The sequence below is a fragment of the Engraulis encrasicolus genome, chromosome 6 (assembly GCF_034702125.1).
Source record: "Engraulis encrasicolus isolate BLACKSEA-1 chromosome 6, IST_EnEncr_1.0, whole genome shotgun sequence".
NCBI classification, from domain to species: domain Eukaryota; kingdom Metazoa; phylum Chordata; class Actinopteri; order Clupeiformes; family Engraulidae; genus Engraulis; species Engraulis encrasicolus.
Window position 1 is genome coordinate 16,610,381 of NC_085862.1, and position 5,000 is coordinate 16,615,380.

The 5,000-nt window shown below is 48.7% G+C and overlaps 1 protein-coding gene across 1 annotated transcript in view; it reads right to left on the minus strand.

Annotated features, from left to right (window-relative positions):
• Positions 1-5,000, minus strand: part of zc3h3 (zinc finger CCCH-type containing 3) — a 92,981-nt gene that overhangs the window by 24,688 nt on the left and 63,293 nt on the right. The window lies entirely within an intron of this gene.

Sequence of the window (5,000 nt, forward strand, 5' to 3'; positions counted from 1 at the left end):
AAAACAAAACAGATATCTAATAAATATCTAAATCAATAATCTTTTTAAGACATAGTATGTGCTCTGTTTATACTGTAATATTATTTATGGCAAGTTGGAGGTAGTATTTGTTTACTTCCTAACCAGTTTACCAAACTACAGTATGTTCACAGTATCAAGCGTCAATGGAATAAACAACAGCAATCAGTAGAATTCCGTGAAATTAACATGGACCCTTGGAACACGAAATCTGTGGCAGTTTCAGATTGAAAAATTATATTACCAAACAAAAGAATGGTATAGTAATTAAAGATGTGCCCAGACCAAAACAATCACTAACCCTGACATATCAGTAAAGACATGTTTTTTTTAGAAACATCTTTTCCACTTGGTCGACAGTCTACCAAATTCTTGCACTACAAGAAAAAAATGCTAGCAGTTCGATCTGTGCCCGAACCAAAACAATTCTGAACCCTAACCTGTTAGTAAATGTTTTTGAGAAAAAGAACTTTGAAATTGTTAGAACCAATGATGTGTATATTATTATAGATGTTAACGGTTGGACCGTTGGACCGTAGACTGTGGGAACATAGAGCTTTGGGAATATATAGAAAGTGCTTCTGTGGGCCCACCACAGAAAGCACTTCTGCATCCCATCACGTAAAACCCCTGAAATTGCCACAAATGTTGTCACAATGGTCAATATTTATTTCACGAAACTCTGTGAGATCATGTTGTTACTGCAGGACGTGTTGATCATGGCGAGCCAAAGTGCACATCCACATACAGTTTGTGTCCCTACATAAACAAGTTGAGTAAGCAAGACAAGTGTGGCTGACCTAGATATCCCTTAACGGTCTCTCTGTCAACACGCAAGCTCAAGTCTCACAGCCCCGCCAGCCTCTATCTCAGGTAGACAGTATCTCTGTCATGCAGTGCGGTGACTTAAGATTGGGGTGGAGCTGCAATCCTTTACCAGTGATATGCAGGGACAGATTACTGCAGGGCCTACTGGGGCCAGGCCTGGGGGCCCCAAGAGTCAAGGGGGCCCTGAAGCCCAAGATCTCAAGTCCTTCCATTCTCATATTGCGTTAAAATCACACTTTTAACTGAAATTTCCAATGTTCACAGGGGAAAACCCCCCACACCATCGAAAACATAAACTCTCACATCTCGACTGAAACCCTGAATCGTTTTATAAACTAGCAAGAGGCATGGGGGGCTTTCTTGTCGTCTGGTCCAGCGGGCCATGGCGTCCTAATCCTTCCCTGGTGATATGAAGAACTCTATCTGGCATGGCGGGGGGTCCTGTTCAGAACACCATCTACTGGCGTCCAGTTCAGAACGTTATCTTGCGAGGTGGAGCGGACATGTGCTAGCATCTGACAGGTATTCTGCGAACAAACACATTCACTGACACGCAAAAACAACCGAGATGGATTAATGGTGGCAACACGATATTAAAAGCGTTAGAGGGCGGTTTGCTTCATCACCATCCAGGGCATGTGAAATTCTCATCGGTGGAGGATTGGCTAGAAATCTTAAACCTAAAATTACAATACAGGTTTTTTTTGTTCTTCTTGTTCTTTTCATTGTGCACAATGTCATCAAAAGGACTTCCTTCAGAAATGGAAATGCATATTATTTGTGGGCTTTATTTATAGCTGGCAGTAAAAAAACAGCCCCACTCGACCCCTACCCACAAACCCACCCACCCCCGCTACACCCCTCTGCACAGCTCGCTGCTCCTGCCGGGGAGTCCGAACGAACGTCACTGGTGCATGGCACCACATCAAATATGGGCCTGTTAAAAATTGATGATACATATGTACATGCGTATAAATCATTTATATACTGTAAGTCACAGGCCAAAGAGTGCGGAGCATGTGGGCACTGAAGGACAACCATCTTGTTTATGGTCTCGTGTCTGCCTCTCGGGCTGTAGTTCATTTCAACATAGCAACGCAACCACCGTCACTAGCAGTGGGGCTTGTGTGTTTTCCTGTAAGTGTGTGTGTGTGTGTGTGTGTGTGTGTGTGTGTGTGTGTGTGTGTGTGTGTGTGTGTGTGTGTGTGTGTGTGTGTGGCTGTCAGTCAGAGTGAAAGTATGAGTGTGTGTGTGTGTGTGTGTGTGAGAGAGAGTGAGCACAACTGTGTGTGGTGCGTGTCTGTGTGTATACGTGTGTACCTTTATGGATGTTTCTTTAGGGAATTGTGTGTGTCTGTGTGTGTGTGTGTGTGTGTGGCTGTCAGTCAGAGTGAAAGTATGAGTGTGTGTGTGTGTGAGAGAGAGAGTGAGCACAACTGTGTGTGGTGCGTGTCTGTGTGTATACGTGTGTACCTTTATGGATTTTTCTTTAGGGAATTGTGTGTGTCTGTCTGTGTGTGTGTGTGTGTGTGTGTGTGTGTGTGTGTGTGTGTGTGTGTGTGTGTGTGTGTGTGTGTGTGTGTGTGTGTGTGTGTGTGTGTGTGTGTGTGTGTGTGCCTGTGCGTGTGCGTGTGCGTGCGTGCGCATATGGATCTGTGTGTTTGTATGTGTTCCTTTATGGGTGTCTCTTTAGGGGTTTGTGTGTGTACGTGTGTACGCACCTTTATCTATCTATCTATACGAGTGTAAATTTGTGTGTCTCTGTGTGCGTGTGAGTGTATACGCATATATATACACACAGGGCATGTGTACGTGCATCTGTATGTGTTGTCTGTCTGTCCCAACATTAGTGTTTGTGTGATCCTGATATAACCCTGGCTGGGGCTGTGGTGAGGGGGATTGGAGTGGGGGATTGGAGGTGGGGGGGTGAGAGTGGGTTCGGAGGGGGGGGGGGGGGGGGGGGGTGGTAGGGGGTCGGAGTGAGTGGCGGGGGTGGTGAGTTAAGGCTCCTTAAGGGGTATGTGTCGGGTCTGGGGGTAGGCTGGGGATGGGGCTGGGGAGTAGGGTAGATGTGGGTGTGGGTGTATGTGACAGGTCTGTGGTAGGCTGGGGCAGGGGCAGGGGTGTGGTTGGGTAAATGTGGGTGTAGGAGGCAGGGTGGGTGTGGATGGGTGGGGGTCAGATCATTTCTAGCTAATTAACTGCTACAGAAATATTTACCCAGGCAGGGAGCTGTACAGGACTTGTGATGGGTTTATGAGCAGGGGGTGGGAGCTCGGCCAGGCCTTGGGGTGGGGGTGGACGGTGTAGGATGGCGGGTCGGGAGGGGTAGTGGGAGTGGGGGTGGGGGTGTTGAGTTGGGGGTTGCTAGGGGAGGGGAGGGGAGGGGAGAGGAGGGCAGGGGGAGAATTTGGGTGGAAGGCATTGGGTGTGAGTTGTTGGGAGTTGGGGAGGGGGAGGGGGGTGGTGGCAGTTGCAAGGGTCTGGTTTCAGAGTTATTTGGGGGGCCTAGTTGGTTGGCGGTGGGATCGTTTTCGGGGGCACGGCTAAAGTGAGCTGGGCATGGGATGGACGGGACGGATGGGAAGGCAAGGGAAGGGAAGGGAAGGGATGGGAAGGGTGCTGGAGATTGGGAGTCATGTTATCAGGGATAAGACGGGGGTTCTGGAACTGGAACTGGTACTGGGGGGGATTGGATCAGGTGTATGTGTGTGTGGGTGCCTGCGTGTGTGTGTGTGTGTGTGGGGTACGGGGGTGATAAAGGGGGAGGAGTGGAAGTGGAGTGGGAAGGGCTCCTACCATCAGGACCAGGGCCACCTTGAGGGGGGGGGGGTATGGTCAGACTACCATCACCTACCACCCGAGACGAAAAGGTGGCAGGAGGAGTGTTTTGGGGTGCGTGCAGAAGAGGTGGAGTGGGTCTGGATATCAAGACCAGTGGAGGACGGTGTGTTTGTGTGTGTGTGTGCGTGCGTACGTGCGAGTGGAGGCTAACCATCAGGACCAGTGGAGGATTTAGGAACTACTTGCAGTAGGGGAGATGGAGAACGAACAAAACGCCCCCTTGACTTCATTATGAGCTTCCCAAAGACCCATCATAAGCATAACAATGGCCTCCTTAGTATTAACAAAAATAAAACAAAATAATAAAATAGACTAATTACAACTAACAGGGTTCCCACACCTTTTTCATGAACAAATTCAAGCTCTTTTCAAGCACCTTCAAGCATCAAATTTTCAGTTTTCCAGCACCTTCAATAGGTTGCGGGAAGGGGGTGTGGGGGTCCTCCCCCAGAAAAATGTGATGCAATTTCCTGCATTCTAAACAATTTTAGGGTGTCGAAGTCCCATCTGACATCTCACTCTTGCAGATTTTTGATGTACCTAAACAATTTATTTCTATTTTTTGGCTTACTAAGTTTGACTTGACACATATTTCAAGCTTTTTCAAGCACTTTACCAAAAATTCAAGCATTTTCACAACCTTGAAAGCAATTAAAATTCAAGCATTTTCAAGGAATTCAAGCACCAGTTGGAACCCCGAACTAAGTACGGGCCCCTCTCAGCTGTATCCTTCTCAACGCCCACCGCAAATGCTCCCGAACAAGCCCCTGGGGGGGCTGTAGAGCCCCCGTTGAGAAAAAAACTAGTGTAGGGAGTAGGGTGGTGGCAGGTGGGGGCCCCATGAGGAGGTGGGTGGTGGGTGGGTGGGGTTTGAGTGGAAGATGAAGTGTAGTGTTGTGGCCCATTTAGGACACATCGACAGCTGGGTCCTCAGCGCCTACAGCTCGGACTGTGACGGCTGACACAGGTGCGGCCCTGGGGTTGGGGGCACTTGTATCTGTGTGTGTGTGTGTGTGTGTGTGTGTGTATAGACTTTTTTGTCCCACCTCCAAACAAACAGCGAGGCTGCCAACAGACAGGTGTCCGGTGCAAAGGGCAACCCTAAGACCCTTCCACTCTCTCCACCGCACACACCATCTTCCATAACACACACACTTAAGTATTTTCGAATGCCAACAACTGCACATGCAGACGTAAACACACACACACACACACCCGGGCAATAACTGCCCTGGACATCCCCAGCTCAAGACACCTCCCTCTGCCACCAGTGTCCACCTATGGTTGGGTTGCAACTGAGGGCAAGACTT